Below are 25,304 nucleotides of genomic sequence, written 5' to 3'. Positions count from 1 at the left end.
CCAATTAGAACTTTTGGATCCTCACTCGCTTAAACAATTGTGTTGCTGAGTGAGGCAAGTGACCGAGAAAAACAGTCACCTTCTAGAAACAAACCTGCTTTGGAAAATGATTGATTTCAGATTCTCTAATTTTCAAGCCTTCAAGTACAATTTCACACCCTTTTCAAGCTTTTAAGATTTGTAGGGAACCATAGTGTTCTATTTTGGATGATGTTGTATTAGTATTTAGTAGTTATTCTTAGATAGAAGTTATGCTTTTAGTATCATTTAAATTTCTTTCGTTATTTTTGTATTGTTTGAATTGCAACTTCTGATTTATTAGCAGACTGGCAGACGATACCAAAACACCATAGTTTATCATATTCATAATTACAATTGTGGAATTGAGAGGATGATCATACAATATGAGACTAATGATGTTTGGAAATGATTTAGGTAATATTCATTTCCTTAATGAGTTATTAGCTGTATTTTTGACACACATAACATTTTATGAAGAAGTTTTCACATTTTATGTCATTATGCATGTAGGATAGGTTTTGCTTTAAAAATTTCTTGTTCAACTTTTCCTTTAAATAAGTGAAATTCAAGATATATAGTTTAAGAGGAAATGACAATAGGGTTGCGGACCGTCTCAACTTCATTTGAAAGTGTCACGCCCCAAAATCTTCAAGCACACAAGAAGAGAGATGATACATGCAAAGAGTGAAGAAGAGAGAGAAGCACCAGAAAAAATTGTGAATACAAAATGGGGCTACCCAAAAGAAGATGAAGAGAAAAAAAGGAACTAAAGAGCAAACACATGTTAAATAGTCACATATGGATCCAAGTATAAACTATAAAGTAGACATTTCTTAGCTTGTTGCACAATTTGTATCCTCTACATATGATAAACAATGACATGCTAATCTTATATATCAAAACTGAAACATCTGCTATTTCACTCTTCTAAGTAAGGGTCATTATTTTGGTTGTATTACATTAGTTAGTATTTGCAGATCGTTCAAGTTGGCATCATACTGATGTCTGTTGTACATATTCTAAATATTTCTAATAGTATATAATATATGATATTATCCATCTTCTGCAAAATGTATCACCCTTGATTCATTAGTATTAATATTTTTACAAGCATAATATTTTGACTATTGGGCCCGTGCTTGCCACGGGCCTCCCCCGTCTAGTATATATATAAGAGGTTAGGAAGCAAATTTGGACAATATGTTTGTTTGAGTTGTGTGCTTCTAAGCGAAAGGTGTACTCCACTGTGAAAGATTGAGTGTTCTCTTTGTTTTAGTTTATTTGTCTTACTTTTTGTTTTAATTAAAAATTATAGTAAAAGTTGTATAACTCAAAATAATTAATAACTTAAAATATTGTATTATGTAATTGAAATTTACATAAAATATACTATAAATCACAATAATTAATAATTTAAAATATTTTGATATCTAATAGGAGGCTACAAATGCACAACTCTTAACTGTAGAATATTTATTTAAAAATTACGTGAAAATTACAATAGATCACAATAATTAATAATTTTAAATATTCTATTATGTATTAGAAAAAATTAATTACTGAATTTTTAATAAATTTTCAAATACAAATATAAAATATGTGTAGCTTTTACAAGAGAAGAAATTAGGGAAAAAAATAAAAATACTGAAGGAATGAAAAACAAGAAAGAAAGCTATAGAGTGATGTTGGAAGAACGGTGTATTTTTAATGCAGTGTAAGAATACAATTTATAATAAAAATACTAACTTCTAAATTTAAAACTAAGCAAAGAGATATGTGAAAACACCAATTTTCTAAAACCTAGAAAATATTATTGTCTCAAAATTCAAATAGAAATCAATTCCCGATTAAAAGGGCCAACTATATGACTAGATCTATCTTAGTAAAATTACTGTGGTAAAAACTTTACAATTCTAAAGCAAATATTCAAACTCCTTTCTCTCTTTAGGAACTATAATTTTTTTTTGTCTTCTATCTTGGGATCTCCTTACTTGATAACCAGTAATGCTCTTGTGAATAAATCTGTATATTCAATTTTGGGCTTGTAGTAAACTAAATTTACTTCTAATATTAAATCTTTTTGGCATATCTTATTCCTGCTTCATTTACACTTAAATTTAAACTTATCCATTTTATTTATTATTATGAAACATAGATAACTCCTTCATTGCTTCAATTTCTTTAGAAACATTTAAAGCTCCTTTAAATCTACCAGATTCACATTTTGTTTAATTAGATTAGTTAAACATTGTTTTTCATTTCCCTTAATGATGTGTAAAAATGAAAGCTGATGTACCGCCAATGAAGTATTTTAGTTGAATATTAGGAGAAGCACACAACAATCTCAAAAACCATATAGTAGAAACTATTTAATATTGCTTGTAATAAAATCTAAAGTTTAGAAATATTACTTCTCTTGTATTTGCATCATTTGTTTAGATTGTAAGTAGGAATAGCCATTAAAGGCTTTTCTCTGCATGTTACCATCCCAAACTTCTCATCAATGTCTAAATCACAAGGCTGCATACCATTTGGAAGCTCCCACTCAAAGCAATGCACCAATTGTGCCACCACAAGGCGGACGACGATAACTGCCAACTGCATTCCAGGACAACTTCTTCTCCCAGAGCCAAATGGTACAAGTTGAAAGTCGCGTCCACGAAAATCTATACAGCTTCCAACAAATCTCTCAGGCAAAAACTTCTCCGGATCAGGCCAAACATTTGGATCTCTTTGAGCTGCATAACAATTTACCATGACTCGGGATCCCTTTTGTATGTGGAAACCGTCGACTACACAATCTTCCATAGACTCATGATAAAATAGTGGCACTACAGGATGCAGCCTCAGGCCCTCTTTTACAACCATGTTTAAGTAGTTCAAATTTTCCAGGTCGGATTCTTCAACCATTCTTTCAAGGCCTACCACTTCTTGCAACTCCTTTTGGAGTTTCTTCATCACTTGGGGATGTCTAAGAAGTTCTGTCAGTATCCATTCCGTTGATGATGCTGTAGTATCCATTGCAGCTATAAGCATGTCCTGTATAGTAAAAAGGAAACAGAGGAATAAATTAGTAGTACAAACCATTTCATTCTCAAGGCTTGTGGTATATATGACAAAATGGGATGAAAGTACATACAAAGAGGATAGCTTTTATGTGACGACGGTCAAACTGAAATTCCGCTTCTCCAGATTGCATTATGTCCATCATGGTGTCCACAAAGTCCTTGGTTTGCTTCTGGTCATGTGAATGAACATGTTCATCAATAATCTTCTCAAGGAACTCATCAAACACCTTCGAAAGATCCTTGAGCTTGCGAGTGAGACCCTGGAGATCAATAGCACCAAGGAAGGGGAAAAAATCACCAAGATTTGGCATTGCTGCTAAATGCACAACATCTTGAACAACAGATTTGAATCCCCTCTTGTCCAAGTCCTCATCCATGTACTTCTTTCCAAACACCATTAAACAAGTCAAGTTAGCATTCAAGGACGTAATCTTTGCACTAAGATCAACAGCTACACGATCATGAGCTTCCTTTTTAAGCGACTCAATAAGAAGTTCAACTTCTTGTTTTCTCATGGATTGAAATGAATTGATCTTCTTATTGCTCAAAAGGTGCACAGTGCACAATTTGCGCATGTTACGCCAATATACACCATACTTTGCAAATATCAAATTCTTCTGTCCATAAGACAAATATTGAGATGCCTCATGATGAGGTCTACTAGCAAATATGTGATCATATGTCTTGAGGACCTGCATCAGCAGACGAGGCAATGATTGTAGGTACTAGTCCCAATCGGACATACATAATAGGACCATGTTTGTTGGCTAGTTTTTGTAAATCTTGGTGTGGATTTTTTCCTAACAAATGAAGATGTCCTAAAATAGGAAGCCCTTTTGGACCTGGAGGAAACTTTTTCCTCTTGTGAATGTTTATCAGCTCATACAAGGCATATGTAAATAGAGAAAACACTAGAGTTGTCCATATCAAAGTCATTGAGGGGAAGAGCAGATCAGCAGAGTAGTAATAGATGAGTTAAGGATGTCATCACCAAGTATATATGCAATGTTCCTAGAATTGATATGCAGTGTATTAAGTCAAATTACTCATAGATGAGCTCAGAAGTCAATTAATACTCAACCAATCTGATAAGTCTGGGAATGTGACAAATGACTATACACACATTTTAATATCAGCACCCCATGTTATATCTCTTGTTTTCTGTTTATTTTCCAAGAAAAATATATATACTTGTCATTCACTTAAACATTATGGTTGAAATCTTTGAATCTACATTATTGTTAAAGTAAAAAACAAATCTGACCGCCCTTTATCTTAAAAGAATATTAAAGATCATTGAATCAATTCTGAATAACAATAATATAATACATGTGTCATTTTAACTTGTCACGTAGGATGCCATGTAAGACGCATATGTTTATTTGTTCAACTTTATATAGGTTTAAATGTCCTATGTATTATGCCAATTAGGATATGTGTGTCCACTTGTTCAACTTTATAAAAGTTTAAGAGTCTGATTGTGCATACTCAAAGTTGGTGGGCATAAATGTCAATTGAAACCAAATTAAAAGACACATTTATGTATGGCATAATTCATATAACTTAGCCTCATTTTATATTTATGTCGTTTAACTTTGAGTGTACATAAATAAATATTTAAATCTGTATAAAATTAAATAAGTAGACACCTAAGGACTCGGCTCCCCTCTAGTGGTCATCTTCTCCAGTTCGTCCAGTGCTGCCTTATATTTGTTACACGTGTCTAGTTTGTGACTCCACGGACATGATTTATTTACTAACTAAAATATCTTAACTATAGTCTCTTTTCTTTTCATTACACTGTACCAGAATTAGTTTCCTCTTTCTTTCAAATGTCGCAGAGAGAGCCCTCTTCTCCTCCGCCGGCGAACCACCCAGAATTTCGCACTCGCAAAATTAAATACTGGACTTTCATCACATAATGTGATTTATTCATTGATATCCTAAATAAAAATTAGCCTTACCAATCTCGAAAGAATACATAAATCATGAAACATAGTGTTGTTCTGACTTGTAAAAATTATGCATGTATCTGGCTTATTTAAAGTAAAACTAGTCTTACTATACAGAGTGTTTTGAAGTAGTTATCTTCCAAATCATCACTTACTCGTTTGACTTGGAAAAAGATTCAAGAGATGTTAGCTTTCAATTGTTGTTACCAATTGTCCGTCCATGGTTGAATTCCATATATACTTTTATCAGAGACCTAAAATCTTTATCTTGACCGGCAATTTGTTCCCTTTTTGTTGAAATCGTTGCTTTAGTTTTACTTGGTGGTAGATTTTTCTTTGTGCAATTCAATTTACAAACTTTTGTTTACAGTGTTATGAAACAATAAGAGAGCCTATCAATTATGCCGGCGGAACTTCCAAGTTTGGGGATGAATATGGACTAAATACAATTTGCCAGATTATACTTTGTAAAGACTCTCTTTAACTATGGTTAGTATATAGTAGTTAATAAATAGATCACATCCATTGAAATTTTAAGTGGACACGTGTAACAAATATAAGGCAATACTGGACGAACTGGAGAGGATGGCCACTGGAGGGGAGCCGCGTCCGACACATGAGTCATATGTGACATACATCATGTAAGACTCAAATTGTCACGTAGGATGTCACGTAAGACGCATATGTCTATTTATTCAACTTTATACAAGTTTATGTGTCTATTTGTACACAGTTAAAGTTGAAAGACATAAATATGAGTTAGGGTCAAGTTAAATGACATATTTATGTATTATGCTTTTATGTATTTTTCCTTTCTGAATTGGTGAATATTTTAATCGATAACTATTTATCATTTACAAAATTGTGACTATGCACGTACAGATAGGTTTTTACACTATCAAGACAACATAACAGTTCATATGTGTTACGATCAGAGAGTACGTCCTAGTCGTAACTCATAACATGATGCTTAGAGTCACAAGTGATTCCGAGCTAACCATTGATATTGACATAAGTCATAATCAACTAAATATATACATAAATAAGAACTTAAATGGCTGAGTGGAAGCATAATTATGGAATAAGTTGGTTCAAGACATTACTGAACAAAGATTGGTTTACAATAATTATAATCTATAAAGAAACTGAGACTAAGTAGATTGAATACATTAACTCTAACTGATTGTCTATGAAACTTCTACTAATACTGAATACATGTAGTCAAGACATGATCATATGAAAAGAAATAAGATACTAGAATTACAAATTGACTTGAGTCCTCAAACAAAGAGAACTCATTACCTCCTGGTTGTAAGCTATGATATGCATGACCAGGATCCTAATAGAAGCATCTGAATCTAAATCACATGAATAATATATGCAACAGATCAGGTATTTGAATGTACTGAGTATGTGAGATATGCATGATAATTTGTAAAACTCAACATGAAGAATTCGAGATACTAACTGAATACAAAACTAATAAATTTGATGAAATGATCAAGTAGTAAAATACGCAACTGATAAATATTAATTGAAATAACTGAATACAAGGTCATGCAATAAGTGAGATTAAATTGTGGAAGATACTATTAATCGACATATAAAAATTTGACCTAAACATGAAGTTGATGTATAATCCCCATTGAAAAGGGTCAAACATAACTTGCCAAGAGGTAAAAGTTGATCTGATCTGATGTGGCACCGTTAATCTTATAAAATGTGTCCACTATGGGCTAAAAAAACTTATGGTAACACGTAATTTTGAGACTTAGGTATACTAGCCCTAGTCCAATTTGATGCTAAGCACTACTTCCAACCGAACATAACCGATAGCTTCTGAGAATGTTTTTCATAATCATGGATGCCATACTTGATTGTCATACTACTAGTGAACTTTGTTTGTATAAGAAAACTGATCCACGATCATTGATGACATTCCGGATACCATACTAATAAAGATCTTACTTTTGGGAAAATGTTCAAAAACATTGATGACATATCTAGATGTCATGCATGTCGTATATTTTAATGTTATGAGCTGAAGCTCCTAAATACTAAAACCTAGAAGTGAAGTAATAGATACTTTATTTGTAGGCCTCTTATGCACATTGAATTGAAAAACTGAATGTAAAACAAATCATGAAAATTTATGTATTCTGACTAAGACATGTAATTTAAAAGATATAAGTCTACAGACATGAAATTTACTTGTCCTGAGGATTCTTGAAAATATACTCGAAATATATGGAAAACCATGTATTTGTAGACTATCCGTGAGAAGACAATACTAAAAAACTGCTAAAAAATGAGGGACAAAAGAGTGACGCCATTTGCCACACTATCCGTCGCTTTTTAATAAAATAACTATTTTTAAAATTATTTTACAAAAAGCGATGGACGGCATCTCATAGTCCATCGTTTTTTTCGCGGATTTTTGCGCCAAATAGATATAAAATTAATAATTATTTATTTAATATATATATATTGACGCCGTCCGTCGCTTTTATTAAAAATAATTATATATTAATTAAAATATTAACAATGTTGTCCATCACTTTATATTTATTTTATTTTATTAAATTTTGTTTTTATTATAGTGACGTACGACATCTTTATGTCCATCGCTTTTAGTCGAAATAGGTCGGTCAACTATTTTTAAAAAGCAACGGACAGTGTCTCTTTGCCCGTCGCTTTTTGGTCAAAATGTTGCTCAACTTTTTAAATGAAAAGTGACGGACGGGGAGACGATGTCCGTCTCTTTTCATTAAATATCTGAAATAGCAGATGTGTTTTTCCCCATTTTCCCTCTCTTCCTTCTCTCTAAAGATTCTGCTGCCGCCTCTGTTGCTTGCCATCGCCATCGCTTGCCACCTCCGCTGCTGTCAACGCCGCTGCCGGAATCGCTACTGCCGTCGCTGCTTCCTCTCTCCATTGTCTCTTTCTCCATTAATTTAAGGTTAGGGTTTTATCAAATTAGTTTTAATTTTTTTCAATTTTAATTATATTTGATTATGTTAATTAGTTTATTGAATTTGTGTTTTATTGAATGGTTGATTGTGTTTGATAGTGTATTGAATTAGTTTTTTTATTGATTGATTGTTAGTTAGTAAGTGAATGATTTAGGGTTTTTGATTTTGTTAATTAGTATTGAATTTGTTTGTTATTGATTGTTATAAGTTTGATTGATTGTTAGTTAGCTAGTGAATGATTTAGGGATTTTGATGTTAGTTAGGATTGACTGATTGTTATAAGTTAGTGGAGTGTTAATCTAGATGAATTGAAATTTGATGAATTGAAGTTAGATTTAGAACTTGATTTTGAAATTTGAATATAACTAATTAATTCTTGAGTTAAAATTTTATGTATAATTAATTTTAGAAATTGGATATACATGATGAATTTAATTAGAACTTGAATATAGTTATTGAACTTGAATATAATAACTAGCTAATTTTTGGATTTGAAGTTTATGTATAACTAATTTTAGAACTTTGATATGAACTTGAATTTAGAACTTGAACATTGAATTTAGAACTTAATTACTAATTCTTGATGACCTCAATTAATTTGAACTTAATAATTGAATTTTGAACTCAATTAACTTTGTGATAATTTTTTTGTGTCCATCGAGTGTTTGTTAAGCATAAGTACCAAGACTAGTTGATCTTATTGATGATATCCATCTAGTGTTGATATTAAGCTTTAATTTAGGAATAATGTGTTTGTTTAGCATAAGTACCAACACTAGTTGATCCTATTGATGACAAAATTGATTTTCTTGCAAGATCGATTTGTGTTCATCTAGTGTTGACACTTAGCTTTAAAAAGTTGTTTAAATAAGTTAAATTAAATAATGTGGTTTTGTTGATGGATTTAGTTGCTGGAATTAAGTCAAAACTAAACTAGTTCAAGTTAAAAAGTTGTTAAGTTGTTTAAATAAGTTCAAATAAATAATGCGGTTTAGTTGGTGAATTTAGTTGTTGGAATTAAGTCAAAACTAAACTAGTTAAAGTTGTTAAGTTGTGTAAATAAGGTCAAATAAATAATGTGGTTTAGTTGGTGGATTTAGTTGTTGGAATTAAGTCAAAACTAAACTAGTTAAAGTTGTTAAGTTGTTTAAATAAGTTAAATTAAATAATGTGGTTTTGTTGATGGATTTAGTTGTTGGAATTAAGTCAAAACTAAACTAGTTCAAGTTAAAAAGTTGTTAAGTTGTTTAAATAAGTTCAAATAAATAATGTGGTTTAGTTGGTGAATTTAGCTGTTGGAATTAAGTCAAAACTAAACTTGTTTAAGTTGAGTAAATAAGTTCAAATAAATAATGTAGTTTAGTTGGTGGATTTAGTTGTTGTATTAAGTCAAAACCAAACTAGTTAAAGTTGTTGAGTTGTTTAAATAAATTAAAATAAATAATGTGATTTAGTTGGTGGATTTAATTGTTGGAATTAAGTCAATACTAAACTAGTTTATTAAAGTTAAAAAGTTGTTAAGTTGTTTAAATAAGTTAAAATAAATAATGTGGTTTAGTTGGTGGATTTAGTTGTTGGAATTAAGTCAAAACTAAACAAGGTCAAGTTGTTTAAATAAGTTAAATTAAATAATGTGATTTTTTTGTTGGATTTAGTTGTTGGAATTAAGCCAAAAAGGCTAGAGGCAGTCTTAAAGGTGACTCGTTGCACACCGGAGGTGCAAAGACCATTGGAACAATTGCACGAGAGATGGTAAGTTCTAATTCAAACGTTTAAATAAATAATTAGTTGATTCATATATATCGTTATAAATTTTAGTTTTTATTTATAGGAAAAAAAATTGGAACGCATTCCCATTGAACCGGAGGTTTTCAAGAAGACTCGTGTTAGGAAGAAAGAAAATGAGTCAGATCTGAATGTGTGGGCGGAGGAAAGGGCCGAACGAACTTTTGTAAGTTATTTAATATGAATAATATATATTAATAGTGAATATATTTATGACATGTATATATATTGATGTCAATTTTTATATTTAATATGCAAAATGAGTTTCATCAGTACGTCGCTGAGAATCTAGATAGTTCGGTCCAATTGACACCTGAACTTTCCACCCAAATTTGGAAAGAAAAAGTGGTAGGGAGAACATACAAGGGTATAGTTTATGGTCTAGGCTTTCGAAACGATGTAAGACGACTCCATTCAGACTTAGAAGGTATTGGATCATCACGTCAAGCTGAGGCACTTAACGGTGTTCAGATTGTTGCTATGTCGGCTCAAATAGCTAAACTTACAGTGGCACTGGCAGAGTCGGAGCGAAGAAGAGTAGCTGAACAAGAAAGCATGAGTGAGACCGTTTAGCAAATCAAATAACAAGTGATGAACCTCGCTCAACGACCTACTACTTCGGCTCTCGATGACACCGACGACGAGAGTGATGAAGATGATTATGTAGATCCCACTCCCTAGTTTAGATCTCTGGATATTTATGAACTTTTTGAAAATTTGAAACGAATTTTGAAAGACTTTATAAGTTTTTAATTTGTGATTTAAATACTTTTGAATGTTATTTTAAGTTTGTTGTTTTATGTTTTGTTTAGATTGTTTATAATTGTGTGTGTTTGATTGGGCTAAATAGTGTAGAATTGAATTGAATTGCATTTGCAGGTGGGCAGTAGAAACTGCCAGTTTCTGTTGTCAAAAATATTGCAGAAAAAGCGACGGACAACATGGTTTTGTCCGTCGCTTTTCAGGGTTTTATTTATTTTTAAATCCCAGAAAGGCGACGGATAGCGTGGTTTTGTCCGTCGCTTTTCAGGGATTTTCAAAAATAAATTATCCAGCAAAGCGACGGACAGAGTCCTTTTGTCCGTTGCTTTTCTGGGATTTTCAAAAATAAAATTTCCAGAAAAGCGACGAATTGCGTCGCCTTTTAGAAATAAAAAAATGAAAATTAAAATAAAGCGTCGAGCTAAAAAGCTACGGAGGTGACTGCGTCGATCTTCTGCCGTCATTTTTTGACAGTTTTTTAGTAGTGAGAAATTAAAATTGAATTTCATGTTGATCATAAGAAACCTAGATTTCTATAGATTTCAAATAATTGAAATACGGAGTTCTCTTTGAAATTTAATTGGTGAAAAAAACCTATTAATGAAATCTCGCATACCTGAATTTCACGAATTATTAGAAAAAAGTTTTGGACTTACAACTTTATAACTTGAACTTGAGAAATCCTTCTATAGACGTCTTCGAGATGAAGTTTGTGAAGAATCTTGATTGGAAAATTCTAGGATTCTTGAATAGAATCTTGAACTTGGAAAAATCTCTTTCTTGACATTCTTTAGTTTTGGGAAAGAAGAATTAGGGATTATAGGGGCGGCTCTATGCTTTGTAAAATAAGGCTTATGCCTAATTTGGGGGGCCCAATTTTTTTTTTTAAGAATAAATTATGTGTTAAATTTTTATAGAAAAAATTGATTATTTAAGATAGAAAGTATAATATTTTTAAAAATATATTATTTCACCCACTTTAACATCTTTTGTACTTTGTTAAATAAGAATTAATAGTGAAAAGTGTTGAACAAAGTGTATTACAAATTCTTTTTTATTTGTTTTAAAATTTAAGTTTCAAGCATTACAACAAGCATATTAAAATGGGGTATACCAAGTCATCAACTTCTTGAGATTCTATGATTCTACTCTTATCTTTATTTAATATTTGTCAACTTATTACTTATAGAATTATGTTAACAATTCATATAATAATTGCCTCACTGAAAGGATGTATTTGAATGTTGAGCTGATAAAATCTTACTTAAAACTAATAGCTAAAAAAAACAATATTAAATTTCTTCTAAATAGTGTTAGAAAAATAAAATTTGAATAAATACGTACACGAAGTTTGTTTATATTTTAGGCTTTGAATTGAAATTTTGCTTTAGGCCTCCGATTACGTTGAACCGCCCTTGTTAGGAAATGCGGATGTTGATTCATGTATAAGGATGTTATTAGGTTATAACATGGAGTTGGGGAAGTTAATAATGGGTAAAAGAGAAAGAATGCCCCTCTTGGAACATAAGAAGACCTAGAAAATAAAAGAAAACGACTTTTTAGTGAATTGTGTTGGCGAAATCGAGTTCATAATGACTATCATAGTTGTTTTGAGTTCTCAACGTATTTTACTGAAAGGACTATCATAGTTGTTTTGAGTTCTTAAAAATCGCTTGACTCTTCAAACAGTAACACCTTCACATAAATGGGATATAGGAAGTATCTTTTAATCTATTCAGTGTTGTCATGATTTTCGTTAGGTTAGTTAAAAATTGTCATTCAAAAGAATTGTAGTTATTAGTGTAAAAGCTAACAATTGAGGATGCATAAGTAGTTTATGCATTTTGTGCAGGTTTGGACCCGAGTATCAACGAGGTTGTATGAGTCCACCACCAGTCAGGACACCAGGTCCCTTGACTGTTCTAGTAACAAAAAGTAATTTAAATGTTTAAAGTAAAGAACACAAATGTTTACGTGGAAACGTCCTTGCTCAAGGAAAGAAAAACCACAACCTGTCAAACATGATTTCTTAAAGCTCCAATAACTTCAAGCAACTTGTGAATACAAACTCGAGTACTCACAAAGGATTAAACTCTTAATCCTAAGCACCTTGTAACACCTATATTACAAGACACAAAGAAATAACTCTATTGCTCACTATATCAACTACCTCTAATTAACATAAACTTCAAGCAAACACAACTAGGTTAACTCTAGCCACAAACTCAACTCATAATCCTTTAAACTGACATGATCTATTATCATTTATAATATAGGAATAGATCTACAATATGAGAGCATAAGACAATAAACTCAAATAACAACTTAAGACGCTGCTACACTCAATCAGGTCCCTTGTTGCATGTGAAAGTAGTTCCTCTTTGAAAATGACTTTTGCTTTTGAATAATCTTGGTTGCAAAAACAAGGTTGTTTCTTGTCAACATATCCATTGTATAAGAGAGACAAAACAACTTAGTAGCACGCCATTGGTCGAGGACTGTTGTCCTTTCCGTGCCTCTGCTGCAGTGCCTACCAACCACTGCAGTTTTTATAGCTGTTGGCTTGTCCTGTAAAACGAAAACTCAGAGGACCAGGTCCTTTTACATGGTCCTAGTTAGCTTGTTAATTCATCAAAACCCAAAATACAACAAGCTATATCCTATGTATTGAGGTTTGCTACACATTCCACTGTATTCTTGACATTTTATTTATGTCATTGTTCACTTATTTGGTTATGATTTCCTTGATGTGGGAATAGTTAGGTGTCATCACGACTTAGGAAAATTGGGTCGTTAGTCGTTACAATGACGATTCTTCAGTTAGGAACTTTCATCTCTCGACTTGTTAAAACACATTCATCAATAGGAAACAAGAGAGAAGAGGTCAATTGTATTTACAATGAGACATTTGGAAGATACCAATTTTATTAGGTGTAGATGTACTGTCAATGCAATATTTGTAGAATAGCAGGGAAAGCACACAACAATCACAAAATCATATAGTAGAACTTTCAATGTTTCTTGTAATAAAATGTTGAAGTTTAGAAATACTAGTTCTCTTACTATATATGTTACATTGTATTTGCATCATTTCTTTAGTCTATAAGTAGGAATAGCCATCAAAGGCTTTTCTCTACATGTTACCATCCCAAACTTCTCATCGATGTCTAAATCACAAGGCTGAATACCATTTGGAAGCTCCCACTCAAAGCAATGCACCAACTGTGCCACCATAAGGCGAACGATGGTAACTCCCAACTGCATTCCAGGACAACTTCTTCTCCCATAGCCAAATGGTAAAAGTTGAAAGTCACGTCCACGAAAATCTATTGATAAAATCAACAATGTGAGCTCCCAAACTCTATTAATGCAGAACTCATTAGTGAGAGAGAGAGCAATCGAGAGAGAAAACTCATGGAGAAAAAATATCTTTTATTGAATGTGAATTGGAAAGAACAAGTATTACAATGTGGAGATATATATACAAAATCACTAATCAACAAACTTGATTCTAATTGAATTTCTAACTAACTTTACTGTTCACAACTAACTAACTAATTTTATTGTTCATCAACTAACTAACTAATTGCATACTTTATATTCTCAACACCCCCCCCCCCCCCCTCAAGTTGGAGGTGATGGATTTACAGACAACTTGCATAATAAAGTAGTGTGTTTAACCCCAGTTAGGGCCTTGGTGAGGATGTCTGCCAACTGGGATTCTATAGGAATGTGGTGAAGTGAAATTAGACCTTCTTGAAGTTTATCTCGGACAAAATGGCAGTTTATTTCTATGTGTTTAGTCCTCTCATGGAAGACTGGATTCTTGGCAGTATGCACTGCTGCTTGACTATCATAGAAAACTTGTATGGGCAAATGACAATTTACTGATAATTCAGCCAGCAACCTCTCAAGCCAGACCAATTCCCCTACCACCTGTCTTACAGCGCTGTATTCTGCTTCTGCAGAGGACAAATACACTGTGGCTTGCTTCTTGGACTTCCAACTAATGGGACTATCACCCAAAAGGACTAGATAACCACTAACTGACATTCTTGAATCAAGGCAAGTTGCCCAGTCCGAGTCACAGAAAGCTTTGACACTGAGTGCAGGAGTATTGGAGATAAAAATGCCCAATGAAGGATCCTGCTTCAAGTATCTGAGAACATGGTAAGCTGCCTTCAAGTGTGGTTCTCTAGGAGTCTGCATGAACTGACTGAGTTGTTGTACACTATAAGATATATCCATCCTTGTATTTGTGAGAAAATTAAGCTTACCTACTACTTTTCTGTAAAGAGTAGGATCAGGCAACAACTTGCCATCAGCAGCCTGCAATTTTACAGTACAGTCCAGTGGTGATGCAACAGTCTTGTAATTCAAACAATCAAATTCCTTCAAAAGATCAGTGGTGAACTTTCTTTGTGAAATCAAAGCACCATCATGCCTATACAATATCTCTAACCCTAGGAAATAATGCAATTTGCCCAAATCTTTTATCTTGAACTGATCATGTAGAAAAGACTTTAAGGAGTCAATTTCTTCTAGGTCAGTCCCAGTCAAGATTACGTCATCAACATATACTGCAACAAAGACCAAAGAAGAGCATCATTTTCTTTTAAAAAACAGTGAATAGTCACTATTTTAGTGTGTGTATCCTCTAGAACAAAGATTGCTTGTCAACTTATCATACCATTGTCTACTAGCTTGTTTCAAACCATACAATGATTTTTTCAATTTACACACCATGTTAATACCATCTACCATAAGACCTTGTGGTAATGTCATATACACTTCCTCATTCAAATCACCATGAAAGAAGGCATTGTTGACATCTAGCTGATACAAATTCCAACCTTTCTTAACAGCCAAAGTGATCAAAGTTCTAACAGTGGTCATTTTAACCACAGGAGAAAAAGTCTCAGTGTAGTCTATCCCAGCTTGTTGAGTGTATCCTTTAACTACCAGCCTTGCCTTGAATCATTCCACACTCTCATCTGCCTTGTGTTTGATCTTATACACCCACCTATAACCAATGGATTTCTTCCCTTTGGGCAGAGGTACCAATTCCCAAGTATTGTTGGCATATAATGCCTCAAACTCTTGTGTCATTGCCTTCTGCCAGGCAGGAGACAAGATTGCCTCTTCATATGAACAAGGTTCACAGTCATGTGTAATGTTTTCAACCAACTGCTGGCTATCAGGACAAAAAGAAGTGAAGCAAATACTGTCATGGTTAGTGGCAAAAGAGGTGAGAGAGTGGTGTGGGTGTGAGCTTGATGTAACAAAGGTAGAAGAGTGTAGGTTAAGTAAAGTGTAGTTGTAGTCTTTTAGATAAGTGGGGGTATGAAGGGATCTAGTTGTTCTTCTAGGGGCATGTAGAGCATCACATGATGAAATATGTGCAGGTATGGATGGTGTAGTAGTGATGTTTGGGGCTGCAGTGTTAATGGTTACTTGGTTATCTGTGACTTGATGTGATGTGTTTGTATCCAGTAAATCAATAGTATAAAAAATGTTGATTGTGCTAGACATACTAGGTAAGTTGGTAGAATGATTAACAAGTAAATTCAAAACAGAAGCAAAACTGGAGCCAACAAGAGAAATTACAAAGGGAAAGATGGATTCATGGAAAACAACATCCCTAGACACATGAATTCTTTTGGTAGCTAAATCCAAAACCTTGTAACCTTTTGTATTGAAAGGATAGCCAACAAATATGTGTGGTGTAGCCCGTGGCTCAAACTTGTCCTTATGGGTTTTTAAAGTAGTGGGAAAGCTTAGACAACCAAAACTTCTAAGATGAGAATATGTAGGGTGTTTGTGATACAATAACTCATATGGGGATTTATTTTTCAAGAGTTTGGTAAGTAATCTGTTAATGATGTATGTAGCTGTTAGGACACATTCCCCCAGTACCTCATAGGTAATCTAGATTGAAAAAGGAGGGCCCTAACTGTTTCAAGAAAGTGCTTATGCTTCCTCTCTACCACACCATTTTGTTGGGGTGTGTAGGGGCAAGACCTTTGGTGTATTATCCCTTATTCTTGGAAAAACTGGCTAGCTTCATTGGAGGTAAACTCCAAACCATTTTCAGACCTGATGGTTCTTAATTTGGTTTGAAACTGATTCTCTATGAGTGAGCTGAAGGCTTTGATAGTTTGTAAGGCATTGCTTTTGCATTTAAGTAATTGTGTCCAAGTTGATCTAGTGTTGTCATCTACCATGGTTAATAAATAGTTGTAGTCATCATGAGTGGGAATGTGGTATGGACCCCATAGATCAATGTGAAGCAATTCAAATGCTTTGGTGGTGGAGGTTGTGCTCTCAGGAAATGGCATTCTAGTTTGCCTGGCCATAGGGCATATAGCACAAGTAAAAGGCTTTTTTGTGGAAAAATGGATAGGTATGGTGGAAATACTTTTCATGTTTACAAAGGGTACATGGCCTAGTCTAGCATGCCATAAGAATTCATCAGTATAAGTCTCAGCAGGGGAACAATCAGCAGTAGAACAAGAAGCAGAATTAGAAATTGAACATACTTCTTTATTGATATAATGAGTGTATTTTACAGTAGATGATGAAGATGAAGCTTGACATACATTGTCAGTTGAACTTTTAGTACAATTAACTAGAGAATGACTACTATGACTGGGGAAAAACTTTGCAGCAACATGAGTCATTTTGCTGCCAGCAGAAGGAGGATGACAATTGTGAAATATAGAGCACAAGAAGTATAAACCATTTTTAGCTCTACCAAGTTCCATAGGGCTCTTCAGACAAGGGCCCTGCAATAGACAAGAAGAAGTGTTAAAACTGACTACACCTTTGAGTTGCAATGCAAGGCAGTGAACTGAGATTAAATTGAACTTAAAACTAGGCACAAACATTACTTTCCTCAGAGTCAGTACTTGATTTAAACAAACATCACCAATTTCAATCACTTTAACTTTATAACCATTTGGTAAGGTAATTAAGAAAGGGTATGGCAGTGTGCTGATATTTGTGAGTGTGGCTTTGTTATAGGTCATGTGATGTGATGCTCCTAAGTCTATAATCCAAGAACCAGCAGTTAATCTAACACATTTACAAGAGAGATCACCTATATCAGTAATTGAAGAGTAACAAACTAGTATACCTGCCAGGTTCACAACTCCACTTAGCATATTCGTAGAGTTGTTGGTTCCATGATTAGCATGTAGAGATCCTAAAAGATTTAGCAGCTGCTCATACTGGCCTTTAGACAAATTCAAAGGCATTTGCTTACTCAGTTCATTATCATTTTCACATTGGTTCCTGTCAACTTCAGAAGCACACACATTTGCTGCTGAATTTGAACTTTTACCCTTGGAGAACTTAGAGTTGGTGGGATAACCATGGAGCTTGTAACATCTATCTTTAGTGTATCCTGTTTTCTTGCAGAAATCACAGAACAATGAAGACCTCCAGTGCTGGAATTCCCTCTAAACACATTTGTGTTTGAGTTTCCATAACCTCCTGTGTTTCCCCTATTAGAATTAAAATTGGTCTTAGGACCTTTGGAACCTGCAACATTGTTAGACGAGGCAAAAACATTGAGAGAGGTCGAATCCAAGGCAGTGTAGTTGTGAGGTTTTACTTCCCTTTGCTTCTCTTCTTGGGACAAGATGACAAAAGCCTGAGACATACTTGGCAGAGTATTCATCATGAGAATGTTGCCTCGGACTGCAGTATACATCTCATTTAAACCCATTAGAAAATGTATAAGCCTGCGATCTTGTTCAGCTTTAACCAATTTTGTTTTACCACCACAAGTGCCCACACAATTGCACTGAGAGCTGATATCGACAATGCTCATTTCTTCCCAGAGTTTCTTCATTTTGGTGTAGTAACCAGTGATATCCAGAGTGCCTTGGACAAGGTCATTAATCTCCTTTTGAAGCTGGTACAATTTACAACCATTGGTTTGATCGTATCTTTCTTCTAATTCTCCCCAAAGTTCCTGAGCATTGTTGACATACTGCAGACTATCACGCAGATCTGGTGACAAGGAGTTCAGGATCCAAGATGTGACCATATCATCACACCTTTCCCATTGCTGAAAGCTAGGATCAGTAGGATCAGGTCTCACAACCTTCCCATTGATGAATCATGTCTTGCTCTTAACAGATAAAGCCCTGAGAACTGCTCTTCTCCAGGATCTGTAACCAGTCCCATCGAAAACTGCAGGTAATAGGGATGAACTCGCATTCTTAGATGGATGCAAGTAGAAAGGACTAGGGATTTCTACCCTAACAGTAGATGCAAAAGCATTCGGAATCGAATCAGCTGAAGAATCAACCATGGTGATTTGAAAATTGGGAAGAAGATCAAGTTGAAAACAGCCAGATCAAATAGGATTCACAAGACGAAACTGACAGATCGAAGATCGAGTCGACAACAACCAGATCAAACAAAAATTCACATAAAAGAAAAATGAAGCTCACAAAATGAAATGGAAGCGGAAAGAAGATAGGAGCAATTCCATGTGCTCTGATACCATGATAAAATGAACAATGTGAGCTCCCAAACTCCATTAATGGAGAACTCATTGGTGAGAGAGAGAGAGCAATCGAGAGAGAAAACTCATGGAGAAAAAATATCTTTTATTGAATGTGAATTGGAAAGAACAAGTATTACAATGTGGAGATATATATACAAAATCACTAATCAACAAACTTGATTCTAACTGAATTTCTAACTAACTTTATTGTTCACAACTAACTAACTAATTTTACTGTTCATCAACTAACTAACTAATTTCATACTTTATATTCTCAACATCTATACTGCTCCTAACAAATCTCTCAGGAAAAAACTTCTCAGGTCAGGCCAAACATTTGGATCCCTATGAATCGCATAACAATTTATTATGATTCGGGATCCCTTTTGTATGTGGAAATCGTCGACTACACAATCTTCCATGGCCTCATGAAAAAATAGTGGCACTGCAGGATACAGCCTCAGGCCCTCATTTATGTTTAAGTAGTTTAAATTCTCCAAGTCTGATTCTTCTACCATTCTTTCAAGGCCTACCACTTCTTGCAACTCGTTTTGGAGTTTCTTCATCACTTGGGGATGCCTAAGAAGTTCGGTGAGTATCCATTCTGCAGTTGATGCTGTAGTGTCCATTGCAGCCAGAAGCATGTCCTGTATATAAAAGGAAACAGGGGAATTTGTTATATATTAAGCTTATACTAGTATATATGACTTATAAATGGGATGAAAGTACATATATACCAAGAGGATAGCTTTTATGTGACGACGGTCAAACTGAAATTCTGCTTCTCCAGATTGCATTATGTCCATCATGGTGTCCACAAAGTCCTTAGTTTGATCCCGATCATGATACTCGACATGTTCATCAATAATCCTCTCAAGAAACTCATCAAACACCTTTGAAAGATCCTTGAGTTTGCGATTGAGACCCTGGAGATCAATAACTCCAAGGAAAGGAAAAAAACCTCCAAGATTTGGTGTGGATACTAAATCCACAACATCTTGAACAATAGCTTTGAATCCCCTCTTATCCAAGTCCTCATCCATGTACTTCTTTCCAAACATCATCAAGCAAGTCAAGTTAGCATTCAAGGACAAAATCCTTGCACTAAGACCAACAACTACGCGATCATGAGCTTCCTTTTTAATGGATTCAATCAGAAGTTGAACTTCTTGCTTTCTCATGGATTGAAATGAATTGATCTTGTGATTGCTTAAAAGGTGAACAGTGCACAATTTGCGCATGTTGCGCCAATACACACCATACTTTGCAAATATCAAATTCTTCTGTCCATAAGACAAATATTGAGATGCCTCACTATGAGGCCTACTAGCAAAGATGTGATCATTTGTCTTGAGGAACTTCTCGACTGCATCAACAGACGAGGCAACGATTGCAGGTACCAGTCCCAATTGCACATACATAATAGGACCATGTTTCTTGGCTAGTTTTTGTAAATCTTTGTGTGGATTTTTACCAGCTAACAAATGAAGATGTCCTAAAATGGGAAAGCCTGTTGGACTTGGAGGAAACCTTTTCCTCTTGTGAATGTTTAGTAGCACATACAAGGCATATACAAATAGAAAAACCACTAGACTTGCCCATACCAAAGTCATTGAGTTAGAATAAGGAAATCCAATATCCAAAGTTATATTTACAGGAACAAGTTCTGTATTGATAATCTTATACTTTTCGAATGCTAATTATCAGGTATCTACTTCTTTAATTTCTATAAGAATAGACTTTAATAATGTGTAGGCCGGCTGGCTTCATTTATTTATCACAAAAGACTTTTTTATTTATGTTATCCGTTAAAAGTTTAACTCATCTATGCAACTTCCGTATGAGAAAAGGCTCATCCATATATCATTATATGGGTTAACGGAAAACCCATCTGATTTCGCAAAACCATTTTATCCACGTAACGAACAATGATTCAGCCACATCATTAAATTTTTTAAAAACAAAAAAATCAGTCAAATTCTAAAAACCCATTTGATTTTTTATAAACCTACCCGGAAAAATTATGTGTATTTTTTTATAATAATAATAATAATTTTTAAAAAATGTCCTATATTTTTAACGTTTAATTTTGAAGCAGAATGCATCCATCATGTTACTCCGGAATTTGAATGTTCAAATCACTAAAGTAACGACACAAGAATATGATAGGTAAAGGTTTTTGAGATTAACTTACATCCACGGACACAGAATAAAAAAAGTTACACGTTCAATTCAATTTTATAAATACTTATTTCTTTTAATATATTCACTTATTATTAATATTTAAACAAAATAATAATAAGTATTATATGGTAACTTGAACTATAAATTAATTATCGAAGTTTGTTTAGAATAATTCTTTGATTGCCAAAAATAAGAAGATTTTTTCACCGCTTTCTTGTCCTCATTATTCCACCTAAAAAGGGATATTTTTTCAAATTCGCTAAGAAGCAATTTTGTGTACGTCTTTACTTCTACGAGGACAATAAATAAAGTAGGCATAAGGCCAAACAATTCCTAACGTTAGATTTCATTCAAAAAGAGATACTAATATATTTAAAAACTGTGTAAAAATATTATAAATCATTATAATTAACAATTTAACATATTTAAAAGACATATAAAAAATCTGATCGATTTTTGAAATTCTATCGATTTCATATAAGTTGGTACATAAGAAGTAACATGTATTATTTGAAAACGACGTAAAAAGTATTATAAATCTTAATAATTAGCAACTTGAAATATTTTTTAAAAATATATATTTAAAAATTGATTGACAAACGAAATCATATATACTTATTTGAAATTACATAAAAGGTACTATAGTCTATGAATTACAACAATTAGCAACTTAAATTATTTTGAAAAAAATAAAAAGATCGACTGACTTTCAAATCTTATATAATTTATATGATTTATTTTAGATAGATTTATTTCTCAAATATATGACATTTCCCCCACGTGTTTTTTTTTTTATAAAAAAAAAGTCTTTTGTCAGGTTGCTGGAATATCAGAGGTAGCTCCACAAAAGTAGCCTTAAGTTTTTTTCTTTTCGATAGTAAATTATAAGTATTTTTCTCAAAAAACATATTAAGTATTATTTATAGAAAATATAGTTTTTATATAAAAAAAAAATGGATTATTAAAAATTTAACAAATTCAAAATATTATGTCTCAAAAAATCAAAAATTAACTATGATAAATTTCATTTAAAAATAAAATAATTTATGAATTTTTGATCAAATTTAATTTTAGATCACTAATATAGTTAAGCCGCTTTAATATTATGGTGCATGCCTGGCAGCCTTATGAGTAATAAATGATTGCTCATACATATCTTATTTCATTGAAAATGCCCACTTATAGAGTTAATATCTCATACGATGATCACTCAACTAATATTTATTTTCACAGAAAGTCACTTAACTTTCATTTATAACTTCAAAGTCACTTAATTATGTTTTTTTTTTATTATAAAAAGTCACACAACTCGTAGTTGTTTTCAAAGAAAGTCACTCAACTTTATTTTATAACCTCAAAGTCACTCAACTATTGAATATTTCATTTAGAAAGTCACCCATTCAATTTAAATATTTTTTTCATTAAATTTTATTGAAATGCAATTTTGTTAAAAAAATAATAAGATGCTCAATTTAATTATTTTTATTAAATTTTATTGAAACATAATTTTTTTAAAACTAATTTCTTAAAAAATAATAAGATTCTCATTTTTATTATTTTATTAAATTTATTGAAACACCAATTTTGTTTTAAACTAATTTCTTAACAAATAGTAAAATACTCATTTTAATATATTATTTAATTTTGTTGAAAGATAAATTTATTAAAAACGATTTTGTTTATTTAAAAAAATGGTGTGTTGCGAGGCACCAACACTAGTAACGGTGGATGCAATGCAATGCATCATTTTCGATTTAAAAATATCCTACTGAGTAAACCCTATTATTTTTGTATTAAAATCACAATAGTTATTGTTTCTTAAAAAAATAGTCTAAAATAAAAAAAATTGTTCAACAAAATTTAATAAAATAATTAAAATGAATATTTATTATTTGAAAAAATAATTAAAAACAAAATAGTATTTCAAAAAAAATTAATAAAATAATTAAATGGGCATCCTATTATTTTTTTAAAAAAAATTAGTTTGAAACAAAAATTGTATTTCAACAAAATTTAATTAAAAAATATTCAAATTGCTTGAGTTACTTTCTAAATGAAATATGTAACATCCCGCAACTAGAAAGAGCTAGAATTAGAAAGAGTCATTTTTGGAAAGAATGAAAAATCTGGAAATTTGACAAAATTAAGTTAAGTATGAGTTTTGGGTCAACTTCAAACGACCATAACTCCTAGCTCAGGATGAGTTAGGTGTGCTAAAAGATACCGTAGGAAAGATCTTTGAATTATCTTTCCAACGCCGCCGAGTTTGCGTGCTTTTGAGTTCGTATGAGGGATATATGCCCATTTGAAGTTGGGTTGTCTAGATAAGGAAAGTCAAAACCAGATTTTAGAAGGGCATTATGGTCTTTTCACCACCCAATTAATTAAGGAAAAATTACTTGGATGGATACCTTTTAATAAATAATTACTGATTTTAGCGATACTTTTTATTTATTACCATTTATAACAATACATAACAATATTATGTTAAATCTGCAATATGTATTAAAAGTGAATTATGTATGCAAAATATATGTATTATAATTGTTTTTTAAATGTGTTATGCTTGCTTGGTAAGAAATAGACACATTGTATTATAAGTGTATTAAAATGTGTGATAAATGTATTATTCATCAATAAAACTTGTATTATATGTGAATAATAAATTGTTCTTTGTAATATATATTAAAACTGTATTATAAATTTATTAAAAGTGATCAAGTGAAAAAAATATTATTGCTATAAATGGTAAATATTTTTTTAATATAGTATATTTATGTAAGTTTTCCATTAATTAATTTCGTTTTTGGTAATTAAGTTGGGGTCTAAACTGATTGGATTCGGTTTACGCTTTTGAAAAACAAGTTAGGGTTTTGAGAGAAGAGAAAAGAAGAGGAGAAACAAGGAGAAGAAGCAAGGAATCACCAAGTTTTTGAAAAATTGCTTGTGGATTTCGTCAAGGGGTGATCCCTACGAGGTATGTGAGATCACATAGCGTTGGGTTAGTTCACCCATGCATCAACCATGATTTATTTTAACAAATTTAGATTCTTGAAGGTTTAGAAATTGAGTTCTTGATGGATTTGTTTGAAGTTTCTATTGGGTTCTTGATTGTTGGAGTTGTTGAGGAGTTCTTGATTTTGATTCATGAATTTAGGTGTCGTTTTGAGTAGATTCTTGCATATTTTGATTATGTAGTCGAATCTAAGTGTTTGGGGAAGGACCCAATTGAGTTTAGAGGATTTAGAGTTGAAAAACGAGCAAGAAAAGTCGTCAAACACCTAGGCAGAGGGTGGGGCGCCGCGCCACTCAGAGCACCCCACAAAGTTCTCTGAAGTTAGGCCTCTGGCCCGCCACTCAGAGCGCCAGGGACGCCAGGTTTTCTATTTCTCCCCCTTATTTCCGTACTAGTTCCCTTGAAGCGTACCTATGTTTCCTAGTTGATTCCTACACTCTAAGGTACGTCTAAACAACATGAAATCATTCATAACATGTGATCATGAGCCTTGAATCCATAATTCAATTCAAGGAAAGTTAGGAGTCAAGTTAAGAGAAGTTCATAGATTTTCCAAAAGTCTTTTACAAACGTCTTTACTTTGTTTTAAGGCTTGAGATTTGAGTTGAGTAAAGAGTAAAGATTGAAGTTCATTTCTTTAAAAGAGTATATCGGGACTATGTATTTCCAAAGAGTAAAATGTTTCACATTTAAACAAGAAAGGAAACTTTGATTTCCAAAAGAGCCTTTGAGCTAGTTTTCAGTAAAGAGTAAATGCTTTCACAATTAAGCAAGAGAAGAAACTTTGATTTCCAAGAGGAGCCTTTGAGCTAAGCTTTGAGCAATTATCTCAAACCACAAAAAGAAGTATGTTTTCAAGCATAAGAGCTAATATTATATTTTAAGAGTAGTATTGAGAACTGATATTATAACGACCGGGTTCCGTCGATATAAAAATGCCAACGGGGTGAAAATTGGGGCCGTAAAAACTTTTTTGTAGTACTTGAATTTTCCCAACCTTGTCCAGATTTGGACGAAATTGGAGTC

At 32.8% G+C, this 25,304-nt stretch overlaps 2 pseudogenes; both read right to left on the bottom strand.

Annotated features, from left to right (window-relative positions):
• Positions 1 to 2,415: 2,415 nt before the first annotated feature.
• On the bottom strand, positions 2,416 to 4,025 carry LOC125829486 (cytochrome P450 71AU50-like; annotated as a pseudogene).
• Positions 4,026 to 13,640: 9,615 nt separating this feature from the next.
• On the bottom strand, positions 13,641 to 20,691 carry LOC125829533 (cytochrome P450 71AU50-like; annotated as a pseudogene).
• Positions 20,692 to 25,304: the final 4,613 nt, after the last annotated feature.

This window comes from Solanum verrucosum, unplaced genomic scaffold, assembly GCF_900185275.1.
Source record: "Solanum verrucosum unplaced genomic scaffold, falcon-dt-bn FXZP01000031.1, whole genome shotgun sequence".
Lineage (NCBI taxonomy): Eukaryota > Viridiplantae > Streptophyta > Magnoliopsida > Solanales > Solanaceae > Solanum > Solanum verrucosum.
This window is presented reverse-complemented; position numbering and strand designations above follow the sequence as displayed.